The sequence below is a fragment of the Choloepus didactylus genome, chromosome 18 (assembly GCF_015220235.1).
Source record: "Choloepus didactylus isolate mChoDid1 chromosome 18, mChoDid1.pri, whole genome shotgun sequence".
In the NCBI taxonomy this organism is placed as follows: Eukaryota; Metazoa; Chordata; class Mammalia; order Pilosa; family Megalonychidae; genus Choloepus; species Choloepus didactylus.
In genome coordinates, this window is record NC_051324.1 from 67,783,097 (window position 1) to 67,807,192 (window position 24,096).

The following is a 24,096-nucleotide window of genomic DNA, read 5'->3' on the forward strand; positions in this document are numbered from 1 at the left end:
GGGCTGGGCCGATAGCTCCTGTTGTAAAGCCCCAGCGCCGGGCACCGAGCCTGGACCAAGAAGATGCTCAGGAAAAACGTGGCGAATGAATGATGAGAAGGCCCCGCATGGAAGCCGAGAGATGTCAACAAGCCAGACAAGACCAGGTGACACCATATAAAAACTGTTATCCATCCTTCCCTGGCAGGCAACGTGGCGGAGAACAGGGAACGCTGGGAAGCCAGTCTCGAGCCCCAGGGCCTGTCTCATGGACCTCCACTGACCCCTCCCTGGACACGCCTGTCCACCGAGCTCGGGGCCTTTGCTTCTGCCACTCCCTGCCCCAGGAGAGCCCGACTTGCCTTCTCTCCTGAGAAAATGGGCATGGTCAGTCCCTGCCACTCCTCTCCACATCCCTGCAAAGCACAAATGCCGTGTCCCTTGTCACTCCTTTCCTGTGTCCTTCCCCCACATCCCACAGATTTTGAGGGGACCCCTGTGGCAGCACGTCACCTGTGAAACAAGCACAGGGGCTCCCTCACTTCCCCGGCCCCAGAGCCTGGCACTGGGCCCAGCTGGTGAGGGTCCCGGGTCCCTGAGTGCTAGAGCGGACAGATGGCCTTGTTGCGGAACTTGGCCTCTCGGGTGCTGACCACCCCAGGGGAGGACTAAGCTCCTCTCTGGCTCTGACATTGCAAGATCGCAGGTGGAGTGTGGCTTTTGACCTTGTCGGACCCTGGGCTGGGGCCATCGGGGTTCAAACCCAGCTCTTGGAACAGCACCCAGGACAGAGGAAGGGTCCATTAAAGGGTGGCCGTAATGATCTCCCAGCTTGGCCTGCGTCACCTCTGCAGGGTGACCGCCCAGCCAGGCCCCTGCCTGAACCGCACAGGTAAGTAACGCTGAAGCATCCGGCCCGGTGTGCAGAAAAAATGATTCTCATTTCCGATGGGTTTATTTTGCATTTAACAGGGAGGAAGCGAGCCCTTTCTTACATTTCAACTGGAGGGTTCAGAGATTAAACTTTTATACCATCGATTAGAATGTTTTTTGCCTAACAGTGCTATTATCATTTTAGTGTATTCAGATTCATTTGGGCTATAAAAGCGGCATTAATAAAATGTTCACTAACTCCTGGAATTCCTCCCAAGGAGCTATATTGTGCTGCATGGATAACACCCCACTTCCCCTTGGTGACCCCGAAGCTGGATGGCATGTCTGGAACAATTCTGTGGCTTTCCAGAGGGGACCTGAGACCCATGGAAACCTGGGACCTTGCCAAAGTCCCCTCAGGGATAGTCAGCCCATGGAGATGTGTCCCCACCTTGCATGTATCAGTCCCCCAGGTGGATCTTTTGAAGGCTCCTCAGCAGGTGAGCTGGATGCCATCCTCAGCCATCCCCTGAGCCTGGGGACTCTGGAAACGGAGAAACACGGCCTCCCGCAGGCGCAAGGAAGCCTAGAGCAGGGCCTCCCAGGCCCAGGGTGCGTCTGAGAACCCACAGCCTGGGGGTCTCCAGCACCCACCTCGTTGGCCAACAATGGCCCCACCCAACCCAGGGCACAGAATGTCGTACCACAAGGGCCCTGAGCTCTGGCTGTCACGCTTCCCAAGGGGGACCCGTCCTCTTGCCTACCCTACAGGCTGCAACTCTCCCTCTTATTCAGGATATATGCCATCACCTACCTACAAGGGGACGGACGGCCCATGGGGTTGGCGAGGGGGAGATGGAGCTGGGCTGGGTCATCGCACTTAACCCCTAATGCTGACCCAAGAGAGCTGAGCTGAGAGCAGGCGTCTTTGGGGGCTCCCTGCTCTGTCTCACCCTCCCTTCCAAGACGGGGGCTTCCCACTGAATTTCAGCAGCTGCTGCCCCAAATCCCCTCCCCTGTCAACAGGGTGGGGAGGCTCAGCCCAGGGAGAAGGGACAAGTGAGGGAGGTGTTTGTTGAAGGCCGAGTCCGCACCGAGCTCCCTGTGCTTTCCTCACCTACCCCACCCCACCACCTTGGGGAAGGGTGCCCCCCACCGCTCTTTTCTCTCTCATCAGCAGCTCCGAGGCGCGCGCTCACACGGCCAGTCGACGGCAGAGCCAGGTTTCGAACCCACGGCCGCCACCCTGCCAGGCTGATGTCCCTCCAGGTCGCGGCTGTGTCTGGATCACAGGGACGGGGCGCGTGAGCACCCAGAGAGGACGGAAAACAAAGCTGCGAGGCGCTCCCCGTGGCGCGGCTGAAGGATGGAACCCGCCGCCGTGGAAGACACACATTCATCAGGATGCTGACCCCCGCGTACCTGCGCTTTGTGGTGTGCAACAAAGACCGCAGAGCAGAAAATTGGAGTTCAATTTGCCGTCTATCCCACTTGCAGCGCTCAGCCCATTCCAGTCCCTGGCAGGCACCTCGGTGCTTTATCATAAATAATACCGTGCGCAGCTCTACGGCCCTTTCAGCAGTTAGAGTCCCCGAGCAATTTACAAGCTGGATTATACGCAGAGGCCTCCACTCGCAGCGTTTCTCGCAGCCCACCCCACTCCCCAAGTCACTCCCAGGGGTGCGGGGGCCACCCTCCTTTCCTGGAGTCACTCACCTCGGGGCTGCGTCAATCTGGAGGCAAATAGGCCCTCACCCACACCAGTGGGCTCAGCTCCTGCCCCGGCCGCCTTCCCGGCACGCCTTGTCAGCAGAAAGCCCCCGGGACTGAGGCAGGGGCCACCGTTCTCTCTCTCCTCCCATTTCAGAAGGAGGCCCTGGATCTCCTCCCCACTCGGACCAGCAGTGACCCCTTGTCTCTACCAGAAGCCCCAGCTTCAGAGGCGTGTGGGGGTGCAGGAGTTTCTGGGAACCCCCAGTTCAGCCTCTCACCTGACAGATGAGATACGCGAGCTTGGGGAGCTGAAAAAGACTTGCCTGAGGCTCTGCATCAGCTGCTGCAGGGAGGCTGGAACCTGGGGTCCCAACACGCATTTCACAATGTGGGGTGGTCCGCCTAGGAGCTCAGGCGGATGGGCCGTTTCCTCCGGGCAAGCCCAGAACAACTTCCAGGAAGCAGGGGGTGCCCCAAGGCAGGGCAGGCAGGGGCTCCAGCCACAGCTGCCCCTCCTCCCACCAAAAAGTAAAACAAGGCAAGTCCCATCTGGGCTCCCCCCGCCTCCACCCCTCCGGATCCCATCCATCCTCAGGAGGAAGACCCTCGGCAAGGGTCCAGGGGCTCCTGCCCTGCCCTAAGAAGTCACCTGGCTCCTGCCTTCACCTCCCCCCACCACCTCCCTCCGTGAGCTTCTCCCCTGTGCCAGGCTGGGGCTGCTCTTTGGGTTATAGAGGCTGGGGCTGCTCTTCGGGTTATGGAGGGTGGGGCTGGGCTTCAGCCAGTCTTGTGGGGGCAGGACCAAAAGCCTGTGCCCGTTCCAACAGAGCCCCCTGCCTTCGGCCGCTGCCCACATCCATGGGCCATTGGGAATGAAGACAGAGCCTTGACTTTGCAGGGGTCAGACAAGGGTTTGAACCCCACTGCTGTATCCACCAACTGCTTGACCCTGAGCCAGCCACCGAGGTTTCCAAAGCTGCCGTTTCTTCACTTGTACAAGGGGAATCCAGCACCACCTGCCCCGCTGGGGTTTGCTAGGATTCAGGGCAACAGAACTCATAAAAAGCCAGAATCGCAACACCTGGCCAGTGCTTGGCCCCTGGGGAACACGCAGCCCCGGACCCTGTGCCAGGCTTGTGTCCCGTGTCGTAGGAATATTCTCTTACCCACCCAGCAAAGCTATGGGGTGGGAACGATGAAAAGTCCCATTTCACAGAGGGGGACTGAGAACCCGAGAGGTGAGTCGTTCCCAAGAGCACAGGAAGTGCTCACTGCCTGCTTCCTCCAGCAGAACCCAGTGTCATCGAAGGCCAGCCTCGGCAGGCAACCCTGCAAATGAGCTGCCCCGAGGAGGGAAGGCAGGGCGCTGCCCCCGGAGGGAGGAGGGGGAGGGGGCTGGCCTGACCCCCCGGCTGCCCACTTGCCCCGGCCTGGCTGCCCCTGCTCACGGGTCTGGCGGCCTCTCTGGAAGGCAGCCTGGCCGCTTGCTTGTGGAGGCAGAGCGAGCCCTCTGAACGGGGGTGGGTGCGGGGAGGGGGGCAGAGGACAGGGGACAGGCCCCTTTTCCGGGGGCTGCATCCATTAGCCTGGTCTGAGGACCAGCCGGCGAGCCCTGCACTGTCTCTTGGCTCCGCCGCTTTGAAAACCCAGAGCGCATCTGCTATGCCCTGAGCGTGGCCAAATGCAAGGCTGAAGAGGCGCTGCTGTCTGGCCTCCACTACTGATCCCCAGTGGTCATCCTCCCAGGGAGGTCGGGCAGCCTCCCCACGAGTCAGCCCCCCCCCCTTGCTCCCCACCAACCCTCTCTGGGGGGGCCTGGGCCCAGCAGCTGATGCAGGGAAAATGAGGGTGACAGACGGGAAAACTCACAGCAATGAGAGAGCAGGCCAGGTTTGCCCAGAGCCTCTTCACGTTGCCCTGGTTCACACCGAAATAGGGGTCGCATTCCTGGTGCTGGTTTGGGGTGAGGGGGAAACAGTGGCCGGGGCTGGGCATCAGGGGCCCTGTCCCAGCGCTGCCCCTAACAGGTGGAGGGCCACCCACAGCACCAATCCCCCTTGCTGGCAGATAAGGAAACTGAGGCAGAGGTGTTTAAGGGAGGATCGGAGCCCAACTTTTTGACACCAAGTCACCTATCTCACTTGACGACTCTTGGCCTTGTTTCTCCCATCCATAAGATGGGCACGAGGCCATAACTGATGACCACCCTCCTCTTCCAAGTCCAGCTCTGCACCTGGGCTTTCCTGAGGATGCTTGGCTTCCACTAGGATAGTAGCCTCTTTCCCCGGAGAGCCTGGGCTGCCCTCTGGATGGAGCAAGGGCTTCAAGCTTCGAAGGGCTCTTTGTGGATGCGGTCATATCCCCCCACCCCCCAAATAAAAAGCCAGCAGGGATCTGAGCCTCCTCCTCTATGAAGGTTTCACAGACACCCCCAGTATAAGGGAGCCCCCCTTGTATGCTCACTGAACCCACTCATGTCCATCCTCGCATCCATGACCCCATGTGATATGCCAGTCTTCTGAAGCCTTTCCTGGACTCAAAGACACATCTCTTATTTTTGTACCTTCAGTCTCTAACCCATGTATTACACATAGTAGAAACTCAATAAATGCTGAATGAATGAGGGCAGAAATGAAGGAATGAATGAAAGAACGAAGGAAGGAATGAAGGAAGGAATTCTCCCGTTTCCAGGAGGGCCCTGTTAGGATCCCTAAACCCTCCCCGACCTATCGCTTCCCATCCTTGCCGGCCACTTCTCCAGAGGTGGCCCCCCACGTGCCCCCCGACCCAGGGCTGCACCTGGTGAGCTGCTCTGCAGCCTGCCTGAGCTCAGCCAATGGTGACTGACACCACCCTGCATGGCAGGGGGCCTGCAGCCATGGGACTGGCATGTTGGCAGGCGGCATCATGTGATTGATGGCCATTTCCCATGCATTCCCTGGAAGCCAAGCCTTTTCCGGAAGGAGCACAGCGGGGCCCCTTTACCCCCCACTCAGAGGAGCAGGCTCCCCTTGTTTCTCTGTGGCCTCCTCCTTTCCAGAATGAAGGTCTCTGCACCTCCCCTGGCAGCTGGGGTGTGGTTTGGGTGGGATGATCCGTGCCCCCACTCCACTTTCTCCCACAAGGCACCTCCGTCCGGGAAGAGTGATGTAGGAGAAACACACTTACTGCCCCTTCTCCTTGGCTGGAGAAGTTGCCCCCAGTAGCTATAGGCTGAGGTCTCACCTCCCTAGGGCTCTGGCCTCTGCCCCCAGTTTTTTTTTTAAATTCAGTTTTATTGAAATATATGCATACACTGTACAATCATCCATGGTGTACAATCGACTGTTCACAGTTGTGCATTCATCACCCCAATCAATTTTTGAACATTTTCCTTACACCAGAAAGAATGAGACTAAGAATAAAAAATAAAAGTAAAAAAGAACACCCATATCACCCCCCCACATCCCACCCTATTTTTCATTTAGTTTTTGTCCCCATTTTTCTACTCATCTGTCCATACACTGGATAAAGGGAGTGTGAGCCACAAAGTTTTCGCAATCACACAGTCACACCATGTAAGCTACGGAGTTATACAATCGTCTTCAAGGGTCAAGGCTCCTGGGTTGGAGTTTGATAGTTGCAGGTATTTACTTCTAGCTATTCCATACACTAAAATCTAAAAAGGGATATCTATATAGTGCATAAGAATACCCTCTCTCCCTCATTTGAAATCTCTCAGCCACTGAAACTATTTCGTTTCATTTGTTTTCCCATTTTGGTCAAGAAGATGTTCTCAATCCCACGATGCCGGGTTCAGGCTCATCCCTGGGAGTCACATCCTGCATTGCCAGGGGGATTTACACCCCTGGGAGTCAGGTCCCACGTAGCGGGGAGGGCAGTGAGTTCACTTGCCAAAGCAGCTTAGCTAGAGAGAGAGAGGGGGCCACATCTGAGCAACAAAGAGGCACTCAGGGGGAGACTCTTAGGCACAATTATAAGCAGGCTTAGCCTCTCCTTTGCAGTAATAGGCTTCATAAGGGCAGCCCAAAGATCGAGGGCTCGGCACACCAAATTGTCAGTCCTCAATGTCTGTGTGTGCCCACAGTTCTGAGGCCAGGTATGTGTGTGCCCCTGAGACTAGGACATACGACCGTCCCATTGTCCAGATGAGGAGATGGATGCTCTAAGACGTGAAGTGGCTTTCCCCAGGCTGCACGGGTGGCTGGCGTGAGCACTGGGATTTGAAGGCAGGCCTGCCCCTCCAAGCTCCTGCTCCCTCCACTACATCACACAAAGTGAGTTGGAGAGCAAGGGAGCTATTTCTGGGTGCCCCACCCTCAACCACACCTGAGTCTTAGAGAGCTGGGGCAAAAATGCCATCTTTGATATTGTTCCCCATGTTTGTAGATGGCCTGGGATCACTTGGGGAAGATGGGGCGAGGCCCTAGCGAGGCCAAACCATCTCATACATCACATGGTTGAGACTCTGGATGGTTATCAAGCAACTCACTTCCCTTAGGACCTGTGGGAAGTTGCACAAGGCAGGCTACTTCTCCGGGCCTCAGTTTCCCTTTGGGCCATGATCAGGCTCCTCTCTGCCCACCCTTCCCCAGGGCACTGAGGAATGAGAGATGGTGTCCTAGGCAAGAAGTCACACTGAGTAACAATCTTGCTACCAGCGGTGGGGGAACACAGAGAGGCCCTCCACGGAGAACTCACACAAGGAGAGGGGGACCCAGAAGTGGTCCTCAATACGCTGAGGCCAGGAGGGTCCCAGGAGACCTTTGTTCACCATCTGGCCATGCCCAGGGTCAGGAGCAGGGGGCAGAACAGGAGCTGTGGTTTGGCAGTGGACAAACCCAGCAAGGGAAAGGGGGGACTTTACAGGAAGGCTACAAGTTACTGGAAAAGACAATAAATTAATATAATAGGGCTGTTTGGCTGATGACAAGGGATAAAATATATGGTGCAAAAGAGCCTCATGCAAGATTGTCAAAAGGATGGATGAGAAGGCAAGATGGAGAGGGATAAAAAGCGGGAACCAGGCTTGGCAGAGCAGCTTGAGTGGCAGGTGGAGGGCAGCCGGGCCGCCTCAACTCTGTCTTCCTTACCCCCCCCCCCACCATCGCCACCTCCTCTGCCTCCCTGCAACTCTTGGGGCTCCTTCCCCCACGTCACATATTCAATGCCAGGTCCAGTATCTGCTCTCCAGACGACCCCTGCAGGAAGCCCCTCTCCCCATTCTAGAACTTCCTCCTTCTGCCTTCACTGAGTCTTCTGTTTCCACCTAACCACGAAGATACCCCTTTACCCAGACTTCCAGTGCCCTTGACCCCCATCCCACACAAATGCTCTTGACCTTCAGCCATAATGCAAAGTGTGTATCGCATTCATTTACTCATTCAGCAAACGCTTTTCCAGCTCCTACTGTGTGCCAGGAGACAGGATGGAGAGCAAAAGGAAAACTCCCCACAGGGAGTTTACAGGCACCTGGTGCAGACGGATGAGCCATTCGACAGCTCAGGGCAGTGGGATAAACTGTACAACAGAACAACGCCCATGCAGCGTGAGGAACCCCCAGGGAAGGCGTCCCTGTGCAGTGTCCTAAAAAACAGGCAGGGAGGTAGCCAGGCAAAGGACAATAGGGAAGGTGCCACTGGGGCAAAGCCAGGAAGCATGAGAGGGACAGTGGCTTCTGGGAACCTGAACTATTTCAGGATGATGGGATAAAGGGTGCAAGGATGGTGTGGGCTGCGAAGCGGAAGAGAAGTGGCTGGGATGGCATGGCGGTCAGGAGGGCAGCCCTAGCTAGCTGAACTTGGATTCAAGCCCTGGCTTCTGCACCTTGGGAGCTGGATGACCATGGGCCAATCACTTGACCTCTTTCGGCCTGTTCCTTCATTGGTGGGGTTAATAACATTACCTGCCTCATAGAATTGTGGCAAGGAGTAAGTGAGAAAATGCAGATTATCTCCTAGGACAGTGTCTGTCACATGGTCTATGAATGAATGAGTGAATGAATGAGTGAATGAATGAATGGTGAGGGTTGGGGTCCCAGAGAATAAAGGGCTTTTAAATTGTGCTTAGGAGTTCGGATGTGATACTGAGGGCACTGGGGAGGCACTGGGATGTTTGTGTCCGTCTGTACTGGGGGCCTGTTTGGGTGGCAGGGTCCCCCAAGGTCCCGTCAGCCTGCTGATGTCTCCATCTCCAGCCTCTCCCAGGTCTAGTCTGTTTTGTTCTCTGTTTCCCAGAGGAGGGGACCAACGTGGTGACAAACACAATTTGAGAAGACAGGAAAGTGGAGGAGCGTCTTCAATGACCTCGGCCTCTCAGCACAGAAGACCTCAAGGTCATGACTCAGGTCTTAGACCTTTCATGCTCAATGAACACCAATCATTTGCGAGTTCCTGGAGCACAGAAGACCGCTCCCACCAGCTGGCTGGCGAGACAGGATTCACACGGGAGGAGATGGCTAAGAGCTGGGGGCAGAGAGCAGGTTGAGCGTGGGGCGCAGGAACCATGTGGAATGGACTCGTAGGCAGAGCGGAGTCACCCAGGATTGGTGGGGCAGTCAGGGAAGGCTTCATGGAGGAAGGAGGTATGGTGCTGAGTCATTCACTCATTCACAACCCCAGTGGCAATGGCCTGTCGACTCTGCACCATCCAACATGATGCAATGCCCTGGGACAAAGTTGGGCACCAGGCAACGCGGTCTTTGAGCTCATGGAGCTTAGAGTCTACCAAGAAGTCCAGGTTTCAAACAAGGGGTTGGAAGAGGGAAGGGTGTTGTGAAGAAAGGTTTAGGGCCCGGTGGGAAAGCACAAAACAAAGGAAAGATCTCTCTAAAAAGGTGACATTTAAGACAAGACTGAAGTCAGGCCAAGAGTGGGGAGCAGGAAGTTTCAGGCAGAGGGAAGAGCAGGTTAGACAGTTGGGGGGACAGACACATCGACTCAGAACGGGAGCCCCAGTGGCAAGGGAAACAGAATGGGAGACGGACCAGGGGGAGAACACACCAGCTACTGCACAAGCCTCATAAGGGAGCCATGTCCGGGATCTGGGACTCCATCCCAAGGGCACTGGAAAGCCATAAAAGTGACATTGCCAGATTCGTGGCTTTTTCTGCCCTCCTGGCAGAGCAACGGGGCATGGATTGAAGCAGACAAGTGGAGGCTGAGTCCAGCTGGGAGGCTGAGAGTCCAGTTTAAGAGCCCAGAGGAGAGATGATGGTCACTCGGACCCTGGTGGTGACAGGGGCGGTGGTGAGAAGCAGAGGGTTTCGGAAGCTATTTGGAAACGAGAATCGAAAAGGTTCTTGTTAGATTGGAGGCTGGGGGTCATCCGAGGAAGAGGGAAAAGTCAGCAGTGATGGTGCTGCTTAATGAGATAGAATCACTGGAGCAGGATCTGGTTGGGGAAAAAAGATACAGAGTCCAGTTTGGGGTATGCTGTGGCCATGGTGCCTTCGAAATATCCAGGTAGAATGCCCAGTTGGATATGAGGGTGGAGCCCAGGGCTGGAGAAGGCAGGTGGAGCCACCTGTCAGCTACAGGGGGCCTGGAGCTGTGCACATGAGTGCAATGCCCAGGGGGAAAGGGGGAGCAGTGAGGAAGGAAGTTCTCTGGCCATTGCCGAGGACAGCTCTGAAGTCCATCCCGGAGCCCTCGGCACAATTCATCGCCTGTGCACATACAGCTAAAGGACTAATGTGTGTTTAGTGCTTGTGAAGTGCCAGGTGGTCCCAGGTGCTTTAGATGCACATCTCACCAAATCCTCACAACCACCTCCAAGGTCATTACCATCCCTCTCACAGACGGAGGAGCGGCGGCACAGAGAGGTTAGAGATCTGCCCAAGATCGCCCGGGTGGTAAGAGACAGAGACTCACCCCCAGCTCTGGCCAAGTCTCTCATCCCAAAGAGAGTTACCGCCTCGTTAAGCCACAAGGTGGACAGGGAGGACTGCCTTACTGCTTCACATTGTGCTCTCCTAGGAAAGTTTAAGATTCTGGGGGTGGGCGGGGGCACCCCAAGCTCCAGCACTTACAGAGGGGCAGGGCTTAGGGGATCACATCCCGGGGAGGTCCCCACAGCTGCTGGGCGCAGGCCCCAGCTGCTCCCAGGCGGCCAGAGGGAGTGTCCCAGTGGGATGGGGGGACCCCACCCCAGTTGTACTGTTTCTCCCTGTCGGCTGTGTCCTCCCATCTTCCACCCCCTCCTGCCCTCTGTGGACTCCTGACACGGTAGAGCTGTCATGCGCGGCAGCAGATCAATCTCTCCGTGATCACCCGCTCACACTGCATTTATCCCTGAGGGTTGGAGCTTTCACTTCCGGGTGAGAAGAGAGGTGAGAGGACGGTCACTGCCATCCCCAGTCACAGATGACTCACGGACCAATCGATACATCCACTGGCCTCTGGACCATGACCGATTCCAGGAGAGGGCTTCGGGCAGAAGGCCTTGCCCATTGTCTCTGCCTCCACTGGGGTCCCTGAACTCTCCTGGCTTCTGCCTCTTTTGGGGTTGGCTTGCTCATCCTTGCTTATCCTCTCTTCTCTCTTCTTGAGTCCTCTTATATTGTTTTGGTCATCTGAGCCTTTTGCAAACATCTTTTGGGGATTTAACTTTCTTTTCTGTCATATGGGGCAAATATTACCTGTTCAGAAGAAAGATGAAGGTGAAGAGAGACAGGGTGGTTTAGCTCAGAGCGAGAAGCACTGGAGAGCAGTGCTGGGGAACCCCGAGATGCAGTGAGGGCATGGGGGCAGCTGGGGTAAGGCAGACGGAGGACCGGCTGGAACAAGAGAGGTTTTGCTTGGTCCTCGACTCCACCAGGCCAAACTGAGCGATTTTGGAAAATCCACCTCACCCCTCTGTGCCTCAGTTCTCTTGTCTGAAAAATGGGGACAGTGGCACCAACACAAAGACTGATGTGATAAAGAAACAAGATGGGGTGAGCAGCTGGCAAAGAGAAGGTTCGTGACAAATGACAGCTGCGTTAGGTGGGTGACAAGGCTGTGACAGGGGCACTTGCTAAAGCTGGACCCGTTCCTGCCAGCCGGGTGGGTTTAATGAAGCTCCATGTGGGTAGGGGGAGGCGGCCAAGCCCTGCTTCCCAGGTCTCACGTGCGAAACTGTAGTAACGTTGGAAGCACGTGAGATGAGGCGAGAGAGCAAATGGCTGCAAGCTCTGCTTGGGCTTCTTGTTTCGTCTCTGGGGTCCTTTTAGGATTCTCTTGTCCCTAGGATCCATGGAATGCCAAGTCCTTAAACGGGGAGGGCACTAAGCCTGGGTGGGGCTTGGCCAGGGATGGGGCCCACACCAGGGATGGGTTGGGACCAATCGTGTAAAAATGGTGCCCCCTTTCCCACAGTCCCACGGTCTTGCTTTCATGCTGCCGTATTATCTTTCAGAAGGGCACTGCCTTCATAAGTGCTGGTGGGAACAGCCAGACCCCCTTGGGGCCCTCGGCCAAGCCTCTGCCCAAAACGCCATGGGGAGATGTGAGCCTGTCTGTCTTCTCTGTCGAGGGGCATCAAATTCCTCCTAATCGCCAACCCCACCGAGGCTCTCTGGACCTCTCTGGGGTCCTCAGCCTCTGAAATGGTGGCGTTTCCAGGTCACCGCTCTGTTCTTTCTCTCCTCCTTCCTGCCCTTTTTCCTTGGTGAGAAACAGCCACTTTACTTTTTATTTTTTAATTAAATTCAGTTTTATTGAGCTATATTCACATGCCATACAATCATCCATGGTGTACAATCAACTGTTCACAGTACCATTATATAGTTGTGCATTTATCACCCTAATCTATTTTTGAACATTTTCCTTACACCAGAAAAAATCAGAATAAGAATAAAAAATAAAAGTAAAAAAGAGCACCCAAATCACGCCCCCCCAGCCCAGCCTATTTTTCATTTAGTTTTTGTCCCCATTTTTCTACTCATCCATCCATTCACTGGATGAAGGGAGTATGATCCACAAGGTTTTCACAATCACACTGTCACCCCTTGTAAGATACATTGTTATACAGTTGCCTTCAGGAGAACAGGCTACTGGGTTGGAGTTTGATAGTTGCAGGTATTTACTTCTAGCTGTTGCAATACATTAAAACCTAAAAAGGGTTATCTATATGGTGTGTAAGAATGTCCACCAGAGTGACCTCTCGACTCCATTTGAAATCTCTCAGCCACTGAAACTTTGTTTCATTTCGCATCCCCCTTTTGGTCAAGAAGATGTTCTCAAGCCCACCATGCCGGGTCCAGATTCATCCCTGGGAGTCATATCCTGTGTTGCCAGGGAGATTTACACCCCTGGGTGTCAGGAGTCAGTCACTTTACTTGTAAAGTTTCAACTTCACTTGGAGGCCAAGCCTCCCAGCTCTCTTAACTCTGCTTTCTTGCCTGAATGAGTCCACAGTATTTCCATGACCCTCTAAGTTCAAAAATCTCCAAACCAGACTCAGGTCCTGGAAACCGGTGCCCCTTCCCCTACCCCCCTGGCGGAGCTGTTAGCACCATCGCTTGCCCAGCCATCCACGCCGGAACAACGGCAGCCGTCCTGGGTTCCTTCACCCACACGCCCTCATCCTGCCACCCGCCCAGCCAGTGCCCGAGCCCTGTGAGCTGCCGTGCTCCGACGCCTCTTCTAGCCCTAGAATGTTACACGGTGGCCGGTCCATAATGGTCGATAAATATTTTTTGAATTAACAAGTCAGTTATTCCTGCCTGGTTCAAATCCAAAGCGATCTTTCAGCTGGCAAGCCAGGCCTCCTCCATCCCATCTCCTTCCATCTCTGATCTGGATTTTGACCTCCCTGGCCTCCCAGACATCAGTCATTAGCCAGATCTACTTAATTAAAGGGATTTCTAACCACGCATGTCCTGTTTCAAGTCCTTCAATGGCACCCAGTTGCATATAGGATAAAATACTCCTTAATGAGGAATACTAAGTCCTTTATGTCACTGAACCAGATGCTGGAAATGTTGGCTAAATGGAGGATGTCAGCTCCTCGTTGCCTACAAGCCATGTGGCCTTGCCCCTGGGCCTTTGCCCCCGTTGGCCGCCACCAGCCTCCCCCTCCCCAACCTCTCCTGGCACTGCTACGCGAGCCCCACATGGGGTGGGGTGCATGTCTCCTTCACTGCAGGATCCCCCCGCATTCCGATGGTCCTTTCCTGCATTTGTCTCTCTAGACCAATGGTTCTCAACAGTCAGGTGATTTTGCCCCCCGGGGGACAAATGACAGTGTCTGGAGACATTTTTGGATGTGACAACTGGATGGGGGTGGAAGGGAGCACTGGCATTAGTGATGGAAGCCAGGGCTGCTGCCACACACCCTGCAGTCCGCAGGGTCAGCCCTCCCCACAGAGAATGGGTGGGCTCCCAGGGTCGCCACTGCCGAGGCTGAGAAATCCCGGCCTGGCCTGTAAGCAAGGCGCGTCGCTCCGTCCCCAAGTCTGGGACCCAACCCTGCACCCACCACTGTCCTAGAGAGAAATCCAATCACTTCTCCAGGCAGGAGGCCTGGGCTGCAAAGAAAGGCCCCTGGCCGTCCCCCAGCCCCCCAAATCAGGAAGCCAGGAAGGAGGCGGGGAGAGGGAGAGCAGGAGCCCCATCCTTCAGAGGGAAGCTCCCATCCTCCAGCAGCCAGGGCGGATGCGACCAATTTAGCTAACAAGTTGCCAGGGCTGTGAGAACGTTGCCAGACAATGAAATTGCCCTGCTTACCAACACTGTCTGCCAGGCTGATGAGACAAACAAGCCTGTTAATTTGGCCTGTAACAGCAGCCGAAAGGGGGGCAGTTTTTCCAAGGAAGAGGGGGCTGGGAGCTCCGTCCTGTTCCACCAGAGAGGGGGCCCAGCCTGGGCTTTCTCAGTGTCTGCAGAGGAGGGATGGCTGCATCTCCCTGTGGCTGAAGCCCCAGGTGGCAGGGGGGTCCCAGGCCTGAGAGGGCTGTGTGTCCCCCGTCTTTCAACCCAAGGCAGGGACAGACCTGCAGGCTCTCTTGGGGCCCCCCCGTCTGCCCTGCTGGGCCCTTGGTAAAGACACTCAATGAGGGCCCCTTCAGGTTCCTCTCTCTCCGGCCCTCTCCCGCTCTCTTACCCTCTGCCTGGAGGCTGTCTTCCCCTTGCTTTCTCAGAGCCTCTTCCCCCAGCTCTCCACGTAGCCCTCGCCCCACAATGGGACACTGGCAGAGCAGTGTCCACCCACAGGCCTGGAGGAGTCGTCCCTCCTGGTCCCCTTGATGGGGTGTGCTGGCAGCCATGGCCCAGACCAGCTCCTTGGCCGCCGGGCCCTGCAGCCAAGGACACGGGCAGGCGTGGGGCCAGCCACGCTCAGGGGCCCCAGGAAGGGCTCGTGCCCGCTGGCGTGGTGCTGTGGCCTGGGTCACAGGCAGGCTGCTGGGGAGGGACGGCCTCCCCAGCGCAGGAAGGAGAGCCCATTCCCTAGAGGCCTGCTGGTCACCAGGCGATCGCCAGTCACGCAGTGTGTGTCCCCAGCAAAAGTGCATAGGGTCGGGGATACACTGAGTCCCCAGGCACCAGCCCAAGCCCCTCCAGGGGACACGCTCTCACTCCCGATCACCACCATTGCCAGCTGTCACCTCCCCAGGCAGCTCCTCTCCACTCAGGAACTCACTCCTGAGTGAGCTGCCACCTGGGCCACACCTAGCTACGCAGGCTTCCATGACACTCTTTGAAAGCAGACCGGCCCCCCCCATCCCCAGGCAAACTGGGGAAACCACATGGGCACCAGCTGGCCCCCTTCACCCACCCCTGCGGGGCCCCACCGGCTCTCCCGCCTCCTCCAGCCTGCCCTCCAGCTCTCTCAAGGAAGTGCCTCTCTCTGAGACTCTGCCCCCAAAGAAGGGTCATTATTGCTAATGCCTTTTTCCCCCATCTGTTGTGATTGTTTACACTCCACTTGCTAATTAGAGACTAATTAGCTGGTGCAGAAATTCATCACTTTCCAAACACAACGTGGCAGCAGGAAGAGCAGAGCGAGCGGGCAACATCTGCACCTCCGCTCGCGGCCAAGGGCCCTCTGCTCCCTCCCCCCGGCCGCTGCCTTCGGTCCTCCTCTGCAACTCCTCCTCCTTCACCTCCTCGCCCTCCTCTTCCTCCCGCTCTTCCTCCAGGCTCCTGGAGGGCCTGGGACATCTACCCCTTGTATTCACGACCCCAGGATGGGGCATTGCACGGCTCACAGTAAACATTCCACAAGCTCATGCTCGGGGGAGCGGACGGAGGGGGACAAGTCAAAGAGCAGATGCCACCCGGGTGTGCTTGGGGGGAAGGTGTTCCCGGGGTGGTGGCCAGGAGAGGATCTGGGCCTCTCCAACGCCTTTGGGCCACTGAGCAGGGGACACAGGTGGAGCAGCTGGAGGGAGGGAAGATGGACGGGGCGGAGGAGGATGAAAGCAGCCAGAACGGGAGGGGACAGGAAGAGTGACTGAGGCAGGGCGGGCAGTTGTGGCCAGGCTGGCTCGGGATGAAGAGGTGGGATTGCATCTGAGGAAAGCTCTTGGGCCATGGGCTGGCCTCGATGGAAGCCATCCATTTGCATGAAAGTCCGGGAGTGCAGCAGGCCTGGGCCTGACCTACTTCCTCTCATCTCAGGGAAAGCGGCTGCTATTGCCCAAGGCTCCCTTCTTCTAATTAGGCTGTGGGCAGCCGGGCCAAGGAGCCAGCCCACTGCCCACCCCCCAAATCTTCTGCATCCTCTAGGCCTCCCTGCAGGGAAAACAGACATCAGCCTGCAGCAGGCCGGGGTCTAAGGAGCCCGGGCCCAGGGAATCAGCTGGAGAAGCCTCCAAGAGGCAAGCAGCATCTGCAGCCCAGGCCTTGGGGAATGAGGTGGGGTTTGAGGATGACTGGGGGCTTCTCCAGGGAAAATGCAGGGGCAAGAGTGGAATCTCAACTCTGCCCCTCTCCTACTGACATTACAGAAGACACTGCCAACCCCTATAGCCCTGGCCAGGGAACCAAATTTCATATCAGCTCAAAGCCCTCACCTGTGCATGCAGACGAGGGGCTTCGCTCATCTGTGTACAGGGTGCACATGTGTCTCACCTGTGCCTTCCCCAGGACTGGGATTTCAGGAGTCACAACAGCCTGGGTTCAGATCCCCAATCTGCTGCTGCTTCTTGCTGTGTGGCTCAGGATAGGCTGCATAACTTCTCTGAGCTTGTTTACTCATCTGCACAATGGGGCTGCCAACACCAACCTCACGGGGTTGTTGCTGGGACAAATGAGATGATAGTTTCGTCTTTGATGCCAGCACTTAGCACAGTGCTTGGAGCTCAGGGTGACTTGCATGGATGGTGAGGTGGGGCTCTGCAGCCGGCTGCCTCCTGGAGGTCACAGCCCATCTCCACCCTCCCTGTCTTTCCTTGAAGGCAGCAGTGTGCTGGGTGTGCTGGTGAACATTTAACAACCAGCTCTCCTGGGGTGGTGGGTGGCGGGTGGTTTAGCCCAGATTTGCAGCACTTGCCAATTTCTGTGGTGTAAACACTCACAGCATGGCTGGTTTCACATCAGTGAACCTGGAGTGGGAAGAGAGGCTGTTGGCCTGAGCAGACACCAGCTCCAGTGCAGAGGGGACAGCCTGGGGGGGGTGGGGGGTGGGGAAGAAACCTCTTTCTCTGTGGGTGTGACTGGCAGGGGCAGACCAGGAGCCTGGCTCAGGCCAACTGCGTCCCGGGATGCAAAGCTGCTTTGATCATAAGTGATCATTGTCCACAAGTGGGCCTGCCCTGTGCAGCACGTGACAGTGGGCAGGGGTGGGGGGCAGCCGGGGGTGGTCTGTATCCTCCAGAGGACCATGCCCACCCACCATACTCTCTCTTCCTGATTCCTCCTCTCGCCCCCACACCCGTCCGACGCTTTTCCATTGGTCTTCTATACGTATTTTAAACTCTCACCATGTCCCGGTGCTCTGCCCACCCTGGGCAGCATCCCCATCCCTGCCCCACTGCATTTACAGACCACATGGACCCATCTACGCTGGCGCCTGCATCGGGCTCACTGGAGGGCTTGTTAGAAAGCAGATATGCTGGGCCCCAACCCCAGTGTCTGATTCAGTAGGTTGGGTGTGGGTCGAAAATCTGCATTTCTTACCAGTTTCCAGGTGATGCCAGTGCTGCTGGTCTAGGGGCCCCACTTTGAGGACCCCTGGACTGGAGGGAAAGACCGCTAGGTGGGGAGGCGGTTGTGATGGAGGGCAGGGTGGGCAGTGCTGGGTTGGGGAGGATGTGCTGTGTTCTGGATGGGTTCAGAGGTTCTTTTCCGACCTGTGCCTTCTTGATGTTCCACCCCAACCCTTTTCCGATCTGATTACGAGGCAGTCACAAGCCCTAGGTGCTATAAGGTTCCCCCTCACCTCTCTCCTCTCTACCATCTGAGTCCCAAGACCCCAGGCTGTGTCCCCCACTTCTCTCTGTACCAGGGCAGGTAGGCGGGTACCTTTTCAGGTGAGGGAAGAGCTGACCAGGTAGGCACAGAGACATGGCTGGGGCTCTGGTGGCTGACCAGTAGGAGGCAGGAAGTGTCCCCAAACATGCATGCTGACGAGGGCCTGCAGAACCGTTCACCACCCCCCTACCTTCCTCCCACCCACAGCCCACAGGGAGGCCCTCCCTGTGCAAGCAGGCAGAGGACTCAGCAGCACAAAACCCACTTCCACCTCACCCCCCACACCGGGGCAGGTGGACAGGAGTCCACTGGGATCTCTTTCGAGCTGGGGATGGGGGCGACTGGGGCCAATCCCCACTTCTCCCTGGCATCCCCTCTCCCCCTTTCCTGCTGACATTCTAATCTCCCAGGCCCCTGAGTAACTAATCCCCTAGTGGGATTCACAGCCCAGTCCCTGCACTTTATCTACACAGTGGGCAGCGGGAAGCCCCCTAACAGCTTCGATGGTAGCTGTGGGGTGCAGGAGTGAAATGTGGGGTGCCGGGGCAGTGGCCCACCCTGAGGGCTTGAGGACAGCCAGGATGCATCTGTCAGAGGCCTCCTGGGATAGCAGGCGTGTGTGTGTGTGCATGTGTGCATGTGTGTGTGCTCAGTTAAAACAGAGCCACAGATATTAATCCTTTTTTATGCAAAGAGATGATGGATTGTAAGCCCTGAGAAATCAAAGTTGAAATGCGGCCAGCCTCCTGGCCCACTCCCTTCACCCATGCCAAATGGACACGACTGTTAACAAGGGACATAAATGCAGAGGCCATCAAAGCAGATTTTCAATCTGTCGATTTTGGGTTTTGTGGTGGGGCCTTCAGAACTCGATTTCTCACCTCCCCCTTCCACCTCAACTCTTGCCTCATCGTCCTTCTGCTCTCCACTGTGCCCCTCCCCATGCTTTTATCTCCCCAAGCTGGATCTACTGACCCGACTCACAAGGGCTCCTTTTATATGCTCCAGATCTGATAATGGAGAGCGGGCAGAGGGGCAGGAGGGGGCAGCCCAGAGGATGGGGGCTGGGAGGGAGAAGGAAGGGTTGAGGCTGGGAGGGGCGTTGCTGCAGCGGGCTGAGGCCTTATCCATCCTCGGGATGGCAGGAGGTCGAGAAACCCAGCTGAGGTGGGGGAGAATGTCCCCAAGGTGGGGGGGGGGGCAGGACCCTCCCCAATGAACCAATTCTATGGTACACCTCCCTTTCTGGTACATTGACTCAGTTGCCCCACTTTGAAATCACTTGATTTTTTCCTCTCTCTTTCTTGCCAGGGCCCCTCACCCCCACCCCAAACCCATTCTTATTGGTGAATAAGGCCCTGGAGAAAAAAATAAAATAGCACCTCCATTTGTAGAAACTCCCTCCCTGGCTGAAAGAAAAGCAGGGGATGGGGAAGGGGGGACGCGTGAAGCTAGCTGGCACTGTACACACACCCTGGGCCTGGCACACTGAGCCCATGCTCGGCAAATGTGGCCCCGTTTGATCCTTCAGGATGGGAGGTTTCACCCCCATTCTGCAGGCACCAGGAGTGGGGATAAGTAACTTGCGCCCAACCTGGTGCTCAGCAGACACAGACTGTGTGCCCCCAGGCTGTTGGTTTTCAACCCCTGGGGCCTTGCAGGAGGGGTGCTGCCTGGTGTGCCAGTACCCTCCTTGCCCAGGCAGAAATTTAGGGGCTCATGGAGCCCCACCAGCCCCTGTTCTAGACAAGGCTACGTGGAAACGTGGCCAGTGGGTGAGGTGCTGCCTGGCTAGGCCTTCCCTGCCAGTCACTTGCCGAGCTTTGGTGTCTGGAGCCCACCCCAGTGCAGCCCTCCTCACGGGGGACTTCTCTGCTGGACCTGAGGAGACAGGAAACCGGTGCCCCCCAGCACGCCAAAGACGAGGTACAGGCCCTGTTCTAAGAGCTTTGCATAAATGATCTCATCACATCTTGTAAAATAGATGCTTGTGATTGTCCCCGTTTCATAGATGGGGAGACTGAGGCCGAAAGGATACACAGCTTCCCAATATCATGCAGCTGATCTGGCCAGCCTGTCTGGTTCCCGAGTCTGTGCTGTAACGGCTCTACTGGGGCTCCCTGTACCCCACACTTCCCAAGCTTACCCCCTTGTCTCTCTCTGTCTCTTTTTTTAAAAGGATCACTTAGGAGTTATTTTTGCCAGAAACTGGAGCTTTGGGGCCCTAAACCAGGACTCCAGTTTTAAAATGTGCAAGGATAGCTTTTTATAAATACATAAATAAGTAAATGTACAAGGGTGACATCTGAAAAGACAAATGAGCAAAACCACCTTCTGACCTCTTGTTACAGAATATCAAACAAGGTGAGGCCTGAGGCCACCCGACCCCACACCTGACCACCTGGGCGCTCAGTGAGGGGCAGCGCCTGGGAAATATCATTATTCTTCCTTTGAAAGTGCCAGGCTCTGCCATATTAGAGTCTCGGAGAGGAGGACAGGAAGGAACATTTATTGGGCGCTCAGTGTATGCCGTGGCTGTCTTGTCTCCAACCTAAATGGCTGGGAGGACCTCCGGCTTTCTCCACGTTCCCGATCGGGGAGCTGAGTGGTGTGAAGTAGAGCAGGGCTTGGATCCAGTTTCCTGGCAGCCGCTCATCTCTGCTCTAACCCTCACAGGACTCAGTTTCCAATCCATCTGTTGCCATCCTGATCCCCTCTGCACACCCCAGGAGTGTTAGCTGGAGTCAAGGGGCCCCCCTTCCCAAGAGGAAGGGGGTGGGTGACTTCAGGGCAAGAATGGGGAGAGGACGGGTGGGGTGGCGGGCCCCCGTCCCGCAGCAGCCACGTGCTTCCCTGCCTCGATTCCTCTGGAGCTCCGTTCCCAAAGAGGAGGAGAAGCAGTGTAGGCTGAACCTCCTGCCCCCCTCCCCCAAAGTCTCCCAAGGAACTAAGGAGAAGCCTTGGGGACATTTCCTTGTCGCTTGAAATTTGCCTGGCCATCGCTCACTGGACAGGCGGAGCAGGCCCCTTAAAGAGGAAAAACCACCGCAAACAGGAAGAGAGAGAAATCATTCGTTTGTCTTCAAAGGGAAGTGAAGTCTGGGAGGGGGAGGCAGCCCAGGGGGGCCTGGGCCGGGTCAGCGGGAAGGGAGAGAGATTAAACGCTCAACTGCACGCCAGCACCCGCTCTGCTGAGCACAGCCGGAGAGGGTGGGGGGTGAGGGAGACGCAGAGCGGGGAGAGGGGAGAGGAGAAGCAGGAACTGGGAATTGGAGGGAGACAAAGCAAGGCAGGAGCTCAGGCCTGGGGTGGGCAATGGGGGGAAGCTTTGTAAAAGCAAACGTCATAGCCCCAGTTATGCAGCGTGTGGCTCGAGTGGGAGCAAGAGGGCTGAGTGAATTCTGGCCCTGCCTCGATTTCCCCAGTAAGCCCTAAACCTGTATCCCCCCACAGCCTTCCATCTCAGCAGGCGCGGCCTCCATCCCCTGGCTGCCTGGGCCCACACGGAGGCCCTGTCCTTGGTCCTCTGTCACCTTCAGCTCCGCCACATCTAATCAGCCGGGTAGCCTGTGGTTGCTTCCACCAAAACATTTTCCAGAATCCACTCATGCCCCTGCCCCCACCGCCACCTCTCACTTGGGACTCTGCAGTGGCCTCCACCTGCTCTCCCTGCCTCCACTCTCCATTGCCCACCTCCTGGCTCCCACGGCGTCTTCCCTGTTTAACACATCCTCCCACAGCTCCCCACTGGCCTCCGAGTAAAGCCCGAGCCTCCTCCCAAGGGCTGAAGGCCCAGCGCCGTCCCCACCCGGCTGGCTGCCCCACCCCACGAGGCCTCCTTTGGCCCTTCCGACCAGCCCCACTTGGCTGCATTTGGCATTGCCCCCCACCTGGGCTGCTCTGCTCCTAGGTCTATGCACAAGGGCTCCTGCTTATCTGCCCGGCCCCGGTCCCATGCCACCTCCTGGGCACCTTCCTGGGCCTCCCAGCCCCGCCTCTGCCCCTGGGCAGGCTCTTCCACATCACACCAGTTTACGTGCTTTTGGCAGTTAGCACTACCGGAAATGATCTTGACCCTTGTGTCCGTCACGGTCTCCTCTGAACGGGTGCATGTCCAGGGAAGGCTGGGGCTTTGCCTGCTGTGTTCACTGCTCTTTCCCCAAAACTGAGTCCAGCACAGGTGTCCAGTGAGCCAAGGAACGGATCCGTGAATGGAGGATGCAGTAAACCACTGTGCTAGAGGAAGGAAGGACGGAAGGAGGAGGGAAGGAAGGAGGGACGGAAGGAGGAAGGAAGGAAGGACGGAAGGAGGAAGGAAGGAAGGAAGGAAGGAAATGTGGAAGGAAGGAAGGAAGGAAGGAAAGGTGGAAGGAAGGAAGGAAGGAAAGGTGGAAGGAAGGAAGGAAGGAAGGAAAGGTGGAAGGAAGGATGGAAGGAAGGATGGAAGGATAGACGCTGTTGAATTACAGCAGGGGAAGGAGCCGGAGAGGTTCCCAGGCCATTTCTCTGGTATTGGGGCTGGGCTGCCTGCGGCCAGGAAGAAACCTCAACCGAGTCCTCAGGACCCTTCTGGGGGCAGACCGAGAAGATTCCGCAGACAGTGTCTGTCCACACAAGGGGACGCTCACACCGGACGGTGCACAGCTTCCCTTTGATGGGCGTCCACAAGCACCAGACTCCAGCCAGGAGCTGTGTGTCGTTTCTCATGCAGTCCTCACGCGAAACCCAGGCTCAGATGGGACAGATCTCAGAGCGGGTGGGGCGCTTGCCCAGGACCCACAGTGAGCAGGAGCAGCAGCGGGGGCAGGCGGCGCTCAGCCCGGCCTGTGGAGTCAGGGTTGCTGCTCCCAGCGCCCGGCTGCCCCGCTGCCCCGCTGCCTCCGTGCACACTCGGGGAATCGAACCCTGAAGACAGAGCAGGATCCGGAACCAGGTTGGAGGAAACACAGGTTAGGGCAAGGCAGGAAACAGAAAGAGATGCTCACAGGACCTGAGAGAAAGGAGTTTTAGGCGGTGTTTTATTATTACTATCAATAAACTGCATTTTAGAGTAGATTTAGATTGACAGAAAATTATGAAGCTACTATCAAGTTTCTCATGTACCCCCAGCCACTCTCCTCTGTTCACATCTTACACTGCTGAACTGCATTTGTCACAATGAATCAGTCAGTATCGATACATTGTGATGAACTGAAATACATCATCTATTAAGGTTTTTTTTTTTTTTTAATTCTCCCTGCTGTTCTTTTCTGTTTCAAACTCCCATTCAGGACACCATATCGGGTCTAGCTGCCGCATCTCCTTAGGTGTCTATAGCTTGTAATGGTTTCCCAGACTGTCCTTGGTTTTGATGGCCTTGACTATTTGGCCAGGTATCCTGGAGGCTGCCCTCAATTGGGATTGCTTGGTTTGTTTCAATTTTTAAAGATCGGTGGGAAGGGACACTTTGCCCTTCCCAAACCTTCTGCCTCCCCACCCCCTCTCCAACATGCACGACACATAAGCACTTTCTACAAAAGCAAACTTCTTTGTGTCTAACTTCAATCCCTCCTGCTGCAATGATAGTATTGTAGTGTCAACAGGGCTTTATCTTTCACCACTTCTCTGATGTTCCCAACAGAATGCTGAGGCACTATGTATGACATGTACTATTATTATTTTTAAATGCAATTTTATTGAGCTATACTCACAGCACACAATCCTCCAAAATGTACAACTAGCTGTTAATAGTGACAGTTATTATTATTCCCTTTTTACCCATGAGGAAACTGAGGCCACCTAGGAGGGCTGAGCTTGAGGACACCCACCCATTGGGATTAGAATCCTGGACTTGGGCACCCAGTGCCAGTGTCTTCTCTACCTCTCCCCGCCACAGGGCTAGAGTCTACTACTTGAAGGCAGGTGAGGGGATAAGAAGGAGCTAAGGAGTAACCAGTGGTCCAGCATCTTCACAACAGCAGGGGCCAGGGCAGAGCCCTAAGAGCCCCCCATGCCAACCAGAGGTGGACGTGCTCAGCTGTGGCCACCAGTGCACGCCCCAGGCTCCCCCGGCACCCAAGCTGTGGGCACCCCTGCCCTGCCAGCACTCGCCCCCTCACCCTGACACTTGGCTGTACGCAGGCTTTTGGTCAAACAA

General features: G+C 56.2%; 1 protein-coding gene across 1 annotated transcript in view; it reads right to left on the reverse strand.

The window, feature by feature from the left end:
• Positions 1-24,096, reverse strand: part of SDK2 (sidekick cell adhesion molecule 2) — a 259,843-nt gene that overhangs the window by 145,435 nt on the left and 90,312 nt on the right. The gene's annotated exons all lie outside the window — the stretch shown is intronic.